Here is a 12937-nt window from a genome sequence, read left to right as displayed (position 1 = left end):
GCTAAAGTCCTTAAGAATATCTTCATTTTGGGGCACCTGTGTGGTTGAGTGTCTGACTTCAGTTCAGGTCATGCATGATCTTGCAGTTCCTGAGTTCCAGCTCCATATTGGGCTTGCTGCTGTCAGCTCAGAGCCCACTTTCCAATCCTCTCTTCCCCCACTCTATACCCTTCCCATGCTTAGGCAGGCAGAGTCCAATGCTATATCATGACCTGAGCCGAAATCAAGAGTTGGATGTTTAACCAACTGAGCCACCCAAGCACTCCAGCAATGCCTTTTCTTATCCATGACAAAGGTAAACCTAAATCCAGGCTTAAGTATTTGTAGTAGACTATTAGTCTTCAAAGATTGAACATTACAAATTTCTACTAATCACTGTCAACACCTAGTAATTTATTTTTCCTGGGGGCATAAATTTAATCATATACTTTTCTAGTGATGTTGGACAAGTCACTTAGCTAGCAGTTGAGCCAAGAACCACAAGAACCTTTTTGGATATTTAATACTTATTTGTCCACATACTTCACGGGATAACTATACGTGCTTGTTTTACCAGCATCAAGAACAGTATTTCTCGGGGCGCCTGGGTGGCTCAGTCGGTTGAGCGGCTGACTTCGGCTCAGGTCATGATCTCGCGGTCCGTGAGTTCGAGCCCCGCGTCAGGCTCTGTGCTGACAGTTCAGAGCCTGGAGCCCGTTTCAGATTCTGTGTCTCCCTCTTTCTCTGACCCTCCCCCGTTCATGCTCTGTCTCTTTCTGTCTCAAAAATAAATAAACGTTAAAAAAAAAAAATTAAAAAAAAAAAAAAGAACAGTATTTCTCACTCAACTATACTAAGGAAAAGTCAAGTTTTAGTTTTGCATGAAACTTGGCAAAAAAAAAAATCAATATAGATTCCCAGAAACCAGAAATCTTCAAAGACCCTACCTCGAATCTTCTAAGTTTAGAAATTAAATTACAGCATTTAGACATTAAATACATATTTACCAAATATTTCTGTGCAAGACTGCTTTAGCTCTTTGAGGATAAATCTCACAAAGGGGCAAAATAGGATAAATATTTAACTTACAAATATGCAAATATGAGGCAAGATATTTTTTCCTTAAAATTCTCTCACAGGAGAATCACCATATATTTGAGTCCTTATGAAGTCTTCTCAATTCACTTGGGAAATAAAATACTGCTTAAGGAAATTCTTTTATTTTGAAAAACAAAATATTGCCTACAGAAGATCTTCACAATCAACCTCAATCAATCCTAGTTTCTGATACTTTTACATAACACTTGAGAGGTCAAATAACAGATGGAAATGAAAATGACATACTTGAATAAAAACAGACATTGCAAAATGACTAATGAATCTGAGACATGTGAAATATCAAAGATACATTATGCAATGAGCCCCCTCCAAAAGGAGTATTTATAAATTAACATTAATTTGTGATTTAATATGCTATCATCTTAAAAGTAGAACAAGCAAACATTATATGCCCCATAATAAAATGAAATATGAAAAAGCACCACCCTATGAAATTTTATTGCCTCAAAAACAAAAACCATTAAACTTCAGTTTAATAAATGTGCTAGATCCAAATACTAGTTTATCAGAAATATGCACAACATAAAAGAAGAGTCAATAGATAACACAAGAAAGTAATTGTCTAATCGAGAATATGGAAAAAAGGAAAAACCACCTGGTTTCACTAACATTATCTATGACATGAAATTTTAAAGGGGAGGACAAAAGGAAGAATATTATTCAGAAGCTTAAAGGTCAAATATATTGTGTAAACCCTGTCTGAATCATGATTTTAACAAACCAACTATAAAAAAGACTTTTTTGAGAAAATCAGGGAAATCTAAATATGGAATGAGTATTATATGATACACAGGAATTTTGTTAGTGATAATACAAGAGGACTGTGTGTGTGTGTACTTAAATGTTTACTTTTTTTTATATTTTTAAATGTTAACTTATTTTTGGAGAGAGAGAGAGAGACACACACACACACAAAGGGTGACCGGGGGAAGGGCAGAGAGAGGGAGACAGAATCTGAAGCAGGCTCCAGGCTCTGAGCTGTCAGCACAGAGCCCTAAGCAGGCAGAACTCACTAACTGTGAGATCATGATCCTGAGCCAAAGTCATATGCTTCACTGACTGAGCCACCCAAGCACCCCGAGAGGATTGTATATTTTAAAATAAGTCCTCATCAGTAAGAGAATTTATGCTTAAACTGGTCTGCTGTCTGGGATTTGCTTTGAAATATTCGTTTAAAAGTTAAATTTCAGGGGCACCTGGGGGACTCAGTTGGTTAAGCATCCACTTCAGCTCAGGTCATGATCTCATGGTCCGTGAGTTCGAGCCCCGCGTCGGGCTCTGGGCTGACAGCTCAGAGCCTGGAGCCTGCTTCAGATTCTGTGTCTCCCTCTCTCTCTGCCCCTCCCCTGCTCATGCTCTGTCTCTGTCTCAAAACTAAATAAAAATATTTTTAAAAATTAATAAAAGTTAAATTTCACCCAAGGTTGAATATGGATGACAGATACCTGAGGATACAATGCATTATTCTACTTCTGTGTTTGAAAATCTCCATAATAAAGTTTAATATACATAACAACAGGACAGAAGGCCATGGGAAGCAGGTAGTATTCAAGCTGGGCCTGAAGGATTGGTACAATTTGAATCCATCCCCCTTTAAAAAAAAAAAAAAAGTTTATAAACTGCAGCTTGTAAAGGGAGTTACCCTACACAAGGCTAACTGACTCAGGGTCCAAGCTACTGTATAAACTTAGTATAACTTATTACTTCCTCAACCATATTTTTGACAAAGGACACATAAAAATTTTCTCCCAAAAAATGGATTTCCAAATAAGCATAAATGTCTTTGGCCTTATTTTTATCAGACACCACCCCCTAAAGAGAACAAAATTTACTTAACACTCAATGTCATGCCACAGATCATACTAGGCACATTGTATCTAATTCTTACTACAATCCAGAAAAGCAGGATTCTTTACAATAAGGAAACTGTACCAATTTCCATATCCTAATAGACAAAAAACTACTAAAATGGCAGAGGATTTGATACTGTCAAGACTCCAAAGGCTCCATGCTGCTCTTTTCCATACCAACCAAGCATAAACCGTCAGTCAGCTTGTATGTAAATTATACAACTAAAAGCTTTCCCCAATCATCCTTTTGCTTATACTATTCCAGTCCCCTGGACAGCTCTTTGCCATCTAACTCTTCACATGCAAATTCTACAAACTCAAAATTTGGCTCAAATGCCACTTTCTTCATCAAAACCTATCCCCAAGCAATCTTTTTCTTAATTTCCATTGCATTTAATTGGTATTTTCAGTGTATTAATATCACATTAACTGTTAGACTTGAAAACTTCTCTAAATCATAATTAGGATAGAAAAAACACAACACAATCATGCAAGCTATTCTGGTTACACCAGTGTTCCATGAAATGTTAACAGTTATGAGGGAGAGGATCAGGATAATGTAATAAGGAGAGAGGGAAACTCATAACGTTATCAAGTATGAATCCATTCAAAAGCATGAGATAAATGCATTTATGCATATATAGAAAAAAATCCAAGGGGTACTTGGGTGGCTCTGTCAGTTAAGCATCTGACTTTGGCTCAGGTCATGATCTCACGGTTCGTGGGTGGGAGCCCCACATCAGGCTCTGTACTGACAGCTTGGAGCCTGGAGCCTGCTTCAGATTCTGTCTGTCTTTCTGTCTGTCTGTCTCTCTCTCTCTCTGCCCTTCCCCTGCTCATGCTCCATCTGTCTGTTTCTCTCTCAGTTCCCACTTATCTAAACCTTAAATTAGTCTGGGCAGAGAAACAGGGATAGATTGTTATTAGTATTTTTGCAAGTTCTCCAGATGATGTTTCCCTGTGCAGATACAACTGAGACCCTTACACGTCACCATATCACCTATAGCTAAGGAATACACCTACAAACACCCTAATGGTTTTCCAAATAAAAAATAAATAAAAAATTTGGATCATTCATCATGATGTAACAGATAAATATGAATTAAAAGATCTAGAATATAGTTCCACGTTTGTCCCGAACTAGGTGAATGAACTCAGAACACTTGAATACTCTAGTCCTGTTTCCCCATTTGCAAATGAGAATATGCCCCCCTCACAGGATTATTGTGAAGAATAAATTAGATAATATATAAAATTAAAATATAAGTGTTTTCTAGAGTATTAATGACCTAGTATGAGTGGATGATTTTCTTACTTAAAAAAATCAATATAAAATCCTCTAATACAAGAATTTTTCTGGGAATTTACCTTACATAAACAGCACCAACAAGAAAAAAATAAACTGCATAACATTTACTGCAGCACCACTTCTAGTGGTTCAAAAATAAGAATTAAACAACATAAACTCAACAACAGAAAAATGGTATAGCAAATTAAAAATCTATGCACTGAATGTTACAAGTTGATAAGTAATATAGTCAAATGTCCATATTAAATAAAAATACCAAGTTGGCTAAGGTGTATCACACAATCCCATTTTTGTTTAAAATAGAGGAGCAATATATATATGACCATATATTTGTGTGCAGTATGACCAAATAAACACCTAACTCTGGTAGGAGAGGAGGTACTACTACTGGCTTTATCTTTGCTTTTTTGGTTTGTGTTGTAAGGCTCACTGAAGCTAGCAAAATTGTTTTTTCTTTAAAGGTGTGTGTGTGTGCTCATATACATGCACGTATAGATATATATATGTATACGTGCATGTATACACACACATATATTTATACGTGCACGTATATACATATATATATATATACACATATATACATATATATGCTTCACACACTGTGCAGAGCCCTATACGGGGCTTGAACTTATGACTCTAAGATCAAGACCTGAGATGACATCATTAGTTGGATGCTTAATCAAATGAGCCACCCAGGCACCCTAAAAGGTCCTATGTTAACATAGTTTAAATGCATTAGTTTAGAGACTTTATCACAGAATATAGTACAAGTGATCCTGTGCTATTTTCAGTTCATTTTAGTACTAGGTTGAATGCCCAACAACTGAAGACTTGTCTCAAATGATTATCTAGTAATTTTCAATTGTTACACATAATCAATTGGAATCAATATAGCACCAAGGAGAAATAACTTAAATGTTAGGTTGTAACAGAACTAAAGGAAGTCATTTCAATGCATGGTCTGAGACAACTGAGGAAAAATAAAAACCATTTTAAGCAGCAAACTCTAATGCAATTTTAAAAGGATTTTTTTTCCTTAGACTAGAATTTTCCAAAGTGTTTTCCTTAACCACCAACTCACAGTGTTATTTGAAATAAGAGGTTCCCTGTCCATTACATTTGGGATATGCTGCTCCCTGGTACTCATTTGTTCTTTTGCAAGCTGAGCATACAGTCAATCCAGAATTCATTGTCACATATTAAGTCCTACAGTTAAAACTGCTTAGTTTTTCGCCAGTATTATCATAACTTTTTTCTGGAAATATGTTAACACAAAATAAGTTATTTTAAGCAGTATTTCTAGTAATTTCCAAGAAAAGAAAGCTTAGCCAATTATACAACATATTTCAACTTTTTAAACTTTTGTCTAGGAAAAGCCACAACTTATGACAGTTAAGTTTTAAAACACATTTGGTTTACTATGACTACTCTGAATAGTAAAAGAAAAAATATATGAGCTGTACAAACCTTTCAAATAAATAGGAATCTCTTAGGTGATTAAGTATGAATTGTGATTTTTTAAATTCCTCAAATATTCAAGAACAAGCTTTGAATGGATGATCACTTGTATCTCAGTAACTTTAAGTGAAATGACCCAACCCATTTCTTAAAGATGTTGTAAAAAACCTTCTGTAAGTTGCTTAGAAAAAAACAACAAAAAAAACAACTGCCTATGGTGCCCCTGGGCGGCTCCGAACAGCATGGGACTCTTCATCTCTGGGTTGGGAGTTCGAGCCCCACATTAGGTGTAGAGATTACTAAAAAAAAAAAAAATAATTAAAAACTTAAAACACACACACACACACACACACACACACCCACCCACCCACCACCACAAATGCCTACGCTGCAGTGGCTGAAAAGAGAAACAAAATCTGTTAGTTTCCAGGACTATTAAGTTACACACCAAAAAAGGGTCTGTATAGAAATATTCTTGAGCATAATTTAAATGAAATTTGCTCTGTAGCTAGGTAAATAAAAATGTGTTGAAAGCTGCATGAAGTATCTCATAGGAAGAAATATAGACAATAAAGCAAAAACTAATCTTAGGAAAATAACAAAGTAAATATTAGTAGCGAATTAGTAAGTAAAATGTAACTTCTGAAGATACAAAGATAAAAGGGGAGAAAACACAATAAATTACATATGATTCTCATTATCCATGAAAAAAAAAATCATACCAATTCCTCATAGACAACCTTATTTCTAGCAATAAGTTTTCAAAGAAATTTCTTATATGGAACATTATATCAAGGACACAGAAGTGTAACAGAAAATCTCAACAACATTCTCTTAACAGATGCAGGTTTCATAATCTCATTTTTTATAGTCAGCTTTCCTCCAGGAAAACCATGTACCTAACTTGTAACACAATCCAGGGAATGCAATTCCACAGCAATACTTTAAAGGTTCCAAACAATATGGTCTAAATCTTCCCAGTTTACAATCTTGGATTTCCAAAGTCTTTCAGGAATGACCAAATTTAAAAAAGCCTTTAAATCTGATGAGCCCCTACTTATCTCTCCAGGTCCTATCTTTTCAATGTTCCCTACCTCCACTTTAAATTCTGCTATTCTCCCCTATCAGGGCCACTACCCATACTAATCCCTCTGGCTGAATGCCATTTACCCATCTCTTGACTAATTTCTCCAGGTCTTTTTTTCATTTTTAAATTTTAAGTAGGCTCCAAGCCCAACATGGGGCTTGAACTCATGACCCTGAGATCTAGAATTGCATGCTCTACTGACTGACTGACTCAGCCAGGTGCCCCTCTCCAATTTTTTTTTAAACTCAACTTAACCTCGCATAGAAAGCTATTCCTGACCCCTGTGTCAGCTATTCCTGACCTATGTAAGCCCATTACACTTTTGTGACATCACTTGCGTGTGTTACTCAGTACACTTAGTATACTGCACTGTAATCACAAGTTTAATCAACTTCCTCTTCACTTTATTTTTAAAATTTATTTACTTAGAGTGAGAGTGAGAGTGAGAGTGAGAGAGAGAGAGAGAGTGAGAGAGTGAGAGAGTGAGAGAGAGAGAGAGAGAGAGAGAGAGAAGGGAAGGAGGAGGGCACGCAAGCGAAAGCACACATGCGGGTAGGAGCAGAGTGAGGGAGAGAGAATCCCAAGCAGGCCCCATTCTGTCAGCAGGGAGCCTGAGGCAGTGTTCAAACCCATGAACCTTGAGATGACGTCAGCCAAAATCAAGAGTCAGACACTTTAACCGACTGAGTCACGCAGGCGCCCCCCTCTTCACTGTATTATAAACTCCCTAATAACAAGGATCTGATACCACCAATGTCTAAATAAAGTCTGGCATTATCAAAGGCCTGCAAATCTCAAAATGTATTCAGGTTTCTGGTAGTCTAGCTTGATGACAGGATACAACCTAGAATATTCAGAGTAACAAATGGGATTGAATGTTCCTCAAATAATACTCCATGAGTATCTTCTCAAGCAGACTCAAAATAAAAATTAGCAAACAATTTATCTTTGGCAAGTTCCTAGAGTACTCCCATTCCTACTAGTATAGGAACCACATAATTTAGAGATTAAATGAAGGTACCAAAGACATTCCCTTTGATCCCTTTTCAGCAATTACACTTCAACCGTAGGGAGGTCCAAGAAAACATCTACAGACAAAACTGCCAGTTATCATCTTCTCAAAACTTCAAATCTTAATGTTGCTTATGTTAAATCAATCTTAAAGACTTAGATATTACTACAGAAAACTTATTACATTTAGTCAAGCTAAAAGTGTTGATAAAATACTGCATAGATGTTAATAAATGACCTGGTCACCAAAATGGAAGACATAAATAGCTCCTATGTGTATATAATTCTTGGTATTTGACAAAACCAGACAATACTATCCATATTTTTCTCTACCTACAATTTGCCTTATTTGACTACCTAGCAAAGACCTATACTTAGGGTCAGCTTGACTCTACCACTCATTTACCCTAATGTCTGAATGCATACAACCAGTTGCATCTTACACAATCAAAACAATATTCCACTGATCCATAAGTCTTTCAGCAATAGTGCTTAAAACCACAGATCACCACTTTGAGATCTAAAACTGGCACTCTTAGTATGAGATGTCCACTCTAATAGAAATCATAAAGCTCTATCCTCAAATTACGTTCTCTATATTTATAGGTATTTTTTTTTAACGACTACAAAAAAGTGTGAAAAAAAAAATGCCTTCTCTCCCCCCTTCCCTGTCACACACCATTTTTTATGTACTCTGGCAGTCAGTTGCAGGTTTTATTCTCCTAAGCAGGTATTGAATAGGTGGTTTTGCAGTGTCATTTTATAGTCAATTTCACCAAATCCCTTCCAAGAAGCAGATTTTTGGAGGCTTTGTGGTTCAAATACTTGCCTCAGGTAGCTGATAATGGCTGCCTTTTTTTTTTTTTTCCTGTCCCATTTATAGTCAAAAGTATCCTTACATTCCAACTACCCATTCTCCCTTCACACTTTCCCTTTAGTGAAATGCTGGGATATGTACGTAAGGTGTACACACTTGTATGTTTTCTAGTACTCTACTCCAACGTCTTTTCTCTACAAAGAGTAAGTGAATAAGTGAAAATCTGTGAACTAAAAATGGATGGGATCACAGCAGCTAAATTTGCAGAGGTGAAATACGCTAAACTATGATTTTGCCAACATGCTTGAATAACCAATACTTTTTCAATTCTTTAAAGCACTTTAGAATTCTAAAGTACAGAAAGAAGCCAGGCAAAGGTCAAATAAAATTTTTCTTTTAAGAAAAAGGTTAACAAAAGACAAAAATTCCAACAATTTTATTAAGAATTAAAATGACTCTCTGGAAGGTGATACTGTGTTTAATTAGGCAAGTCTTAATTTTTTCATTTATAAAGTTGGATCTTTTGAGTTGTTGGACGAAAAAGTCACCAAGACAAAAATACATTAACCTTACGTATATAAACATACTGCTACCTGAAACTAAAAAGAAGAACCTACCTATATAATAGTTTCATTGGAAAGGCTCGAAAATAACAGCTCTGAAAATTCACTTTTCCCACTACAAAAGTAATACATTTTAAGTGATAAATGTCTTCTATCTATATTGCTAAATATAAAAATTATTATTAAAATATTAGCTTCTAAATGAAGGTTTAGGTTTTTGAAGGAAAGGTTTTTGAAGGAAACCTTTTTCCACCACATCAGAATTCAGAAGTGAGACACAGGAACTAGACTGATAGCAATCCAATATCTGATCAAGCTACAATGGAAAGCATAATTTAGACCTAAGCCAGTGGGGCTTCTACCACCACACCCCTTAATTATCCTGACCCAGTTACAGGCAGCACTGGACAACTGATGGTCCTCCAAAAAGATGCAGAGTCTATCTATCATGGTCACCTCAAGAAGCAGCAGAATAATGAGCTTTCTGCAGGGGGCAGACTTCCAGAAAGAAAGAGAGGAAGGAGGCTACAAGCCATACTTGATCAGTTCCTTCTTATAAGTTCATCAAAAGCAACAGTGAAGAATTAGGACAACAGAAGCAAGTCAGACTGTTTTTATGCCTTCGTAAAAACAGCAAATCTAATACATCACCAACCAATTTACCCAGTTACAAGAACAATTTTTATACTAATCACACACCTATCAGTACAAAAGCCACAACCTGAAGGCAAGTCAAAGGCATATGAGATACATTCAAATATTTAAAATAGTCATAAACTTAAGAACATGAAAAAAATAGAGTATTTCCCTTATGTTAGAAACCGACAAGTTTAAAGGTCATTGAATTATGAAATAATTCAGGAGACAGGAACCAACTTCCACTTAAAATTATGAAGATCTTGGGGGCGCATGGGTGGCTCAATTGGTTAAGTGTCTGACTCTTGATTTCGACTCCAGTCATGATCTCAAAAGGTTCCTGAGCTGGAGGCCTGCACTGGGCTCTGCTCTGAGAGCGAGGAGCCTGCCTGGGGATTTTCTCTCTCTCTGCCCCTCCCTCACTTGTGCCTGTGAGCTTGCTGTCTCTCAAAAATAAACTTAAAAAAATTATGAAGATCTTGTCAATGTCTATAAAAAGCAGACAGAGTCTGGTCACTGACCAGACTGGCTTTGGAGGTCACACCTGGCCCAAAGCTCCGATCATAGTTACTTCTGTTAACTAGGATAAGTACCTACACAGGAAGACAATACCAGAAAGATTTATAAACAAGTATGGAAGGTTTAGGAGAAACAAAATCATAATATTACCTTTAGGACTGCATAGTTTGGTTTGTATACTTGTAACACTTAAGATTATTGGCTTATTAAAGCAGACAGCCTTGCATGACCAAATTAAATATGGTAGTAATTTAGACTTTTAAGTTGAAATTTTACTAAATATGGAAACATCTAAAAGAACCTTGCACTCAAATTTTTTCAAATGTATAAAAATTAAGGTTTAAATTCTCTTGAAGATGTTTAATAGCAAATCTAACCTGAAGATTAAATAGCCAGACTTGTACAAACAAGAAAAAAGAACTTAAAAGCTGAAGACCCAAGATTCTGAAATACTAACTTTTTAAAATCCGTGTGAACCTTTAGTGGGTACAAAAACTGTCCTTGGGACACCAAAAGACAATCCTAAATAACTTATTTCACCAAAAATTTGACTTGAAACGACATTCATGCAAAAACGAAATCACTATGATGCCTATGCAGATGAAGCAAATTATCTTTAAAAAGCAGGATATTAAAAGACTAAGGACAGAAACTTAAGCCAATTAAAAATATCTGTCCTTGTGTTTTAAACAGGATTCCTAGCCAGAATTCCTTAAATCATCCTCTGATACTCCCAGTCACATGGTGAAGAGTCACCTATTAGACATGAAATCTAAGCAGTAAACAAGCCTTTAAAATCCTTAGGTAACTTCCTTTATTATAATTGTTTCGATATACCTTTACAGATACTACATTTCTCTTAAGCGTTTAAAACATTCATCTAATAAAGCTTTCCCTAAAAAACTTTACCAAAAAAACCCTGTCACCAGTTTTAAGTTAAAAATCTCACAAAGTCCTAAGACCTGACTTTAACATGCTTGTCCTATTACACCTAATGTGTCCGTAATACTAACCCACAAAATGTTTAAATATGTGTCTTAATAAAAGACTAAGTTAAGGAAATTGGGTTTTCCCTAGGTATGTTTTCGGAAGTAGCATAACTTTTACACGCGTTTGGGAACAATTCATTTTCCCAAAATCTGGCCCAATTCAGACACAAAACTATTGCTAAAACGTCTGAAGCATCTAATCTTTCCTTTCGTTTTAATGTATGTATCTTTTTGAGTGTCGAAATCTGTTTCAGTAACAAAAACACAACATTCCTTAATAATGGCACCTAACCAGCCTAACCCAAGTCGCTCTTTCATACCCACACCTGTCTGCTGCAAGCTTTTCCTGGATACACTCGGGCCCACGAGAATTCCCACACTTGTTTTTATAAACCCACTCCTTCCTCTTCGCCCACTTCCCACTCGCACACTTCTCTGGATCCACCGGCCTCTGCCCTCTTTCCGAATCCAAGGGCTGAGAGGACAGCTCGGTCCCTAACCCCAAACGCCGAGAAACCGAGGACACCAGCACCCCAGCGCCGCGAGGCTGCGGCGTGGGGAAGGAAAGGAAGCAGGAGAGCCGAGCCCCCCCCCCCCCCCCCCCCCGCCGCCGCTGCCGCCGCCGGGCGCACACCCCCTTCCGGCACCCCTCCCCCCGCATTGTGCGAGCGGGCCTCAGGCCGCTGCCGTCCCGGGCTGCCCACAGGCCCCGTCCGCCCTCCCGCCTGCGGGCTGCCCCAGCCGAGGCCGCCACACAAAGCCCGGGGAGCCAGCCCCTGCGGTGCCAGAGCACGGGGAGAAGAAGCAAGCGCGGGCTGACTTACGGAGCTGCTGCGGCCGCGCTGCCTCAGCCGGGGACACCGACCGTTGGGCACACGGCGGTGTCGCTCTTGGCCGTCCTTCCCTCCTCCGCCTTCGGTGGCGGCAATATCTTCTTTCTCCACCTACCTCCCTCCCCCCCACCCCACCTCCTCCTTCTCCTCCCCCTCCTCCTCCGAACCACCGAAGTACCGAGGGTGAGACACAGAGACTCACAACAACATGGCTGCCACCGCCGCCTCCCCTCCCCTCCCCCCCCCGCCCACCGGGCGAGCGCAAGGCACTCCGGGAGAAAGGGGAGGGGGAGCACTCACCGAGGTGCGCCTCCTTTCTGTGGCTTCCGTCGCTTCTCCCGCGCTCTGGGCGCCGGCCGGCGGGAGCTCTGCGCGTGCGCACGCTCTCAGCGCTCGCGCGTTTCGGCCGTCCCTCAGGCGTGCACTCCCCCGCCCTCACCTTGGGAGCTCGCAGCTGGTTCTGGACTCCGAGGTGGCACCAGGCGGGGACGCGCTCCCAAGCTCGGGCGGCGCAGGCGTGTTGCCCAGCGCCGCGTTCGCGTCTGTCTTCCCGCGTGGGGCCTCGACTTCCGAATTCGCTTACCCTCCGCTTCCTCCCCGGTAGCTCATTGTTCTCCGCCAACCGCCTGTGCGGGTGTTAGAGCTTCCGACCGCGCGGTACTCCCCGCACTTAGCTTCTGGGGTGCTGACACCCACAGGAGCTGGACAGTAACCCAGGCCCTTGGGTTCCATCCTCACCCACTCCCCGCAGCAAGACGACGGAGACG

The 12937-nt window shown here is 39.2% G+C and overlaps 1 protein-coding gene across 6 annotated transcripts in view; it reads right to left on the bottom strand.

Moving 5' to 3' along the window:
- The window catches only part of PUM2 (pumilio RNA binding family member 2), a 99618-nt gene extending 87125 nt beyond the window's left edge, over nt 1–12493 (bottom strand). For 4 of the 6 annotated variants that reach the window (XM_049651984.1, XM_049651987.1, XM_049651991.1 and 1 more), the window contains exon 1: nt 12162–12250. The gene's annotated coding sequence lies outside the window, so the exon portion shown is untranslated. Of the gene's footprint in view, nt 1–5724; nt 6015–12161; nt 12251–12470 lie in introns of those variants that run through there. The other 2 variants (XM_049651985.1, XM_049651986.1) reach the window with 2 other exon arrangements.
- Nucleotides 12494–12937: the final 444 nt, after the last annotated feature.

This window comes from Panthera uncia, assembly GCF_023721935.1.
Source record: "Panthera uncia isolate 11264 chromosome A3 unlocalized genomic scaffold, Puncia_PCG_1.0 HiC_scaffold_12, whole genome shotgun sequence".
NCBI lineage: Eukaryota > Metazoa > Chordata > Mammalia > Carnivora > Felidae > Panthera > Panthera uncia.
This window is presented reverse-complemented; position numbering and strand designations above follow the sequence as displayed.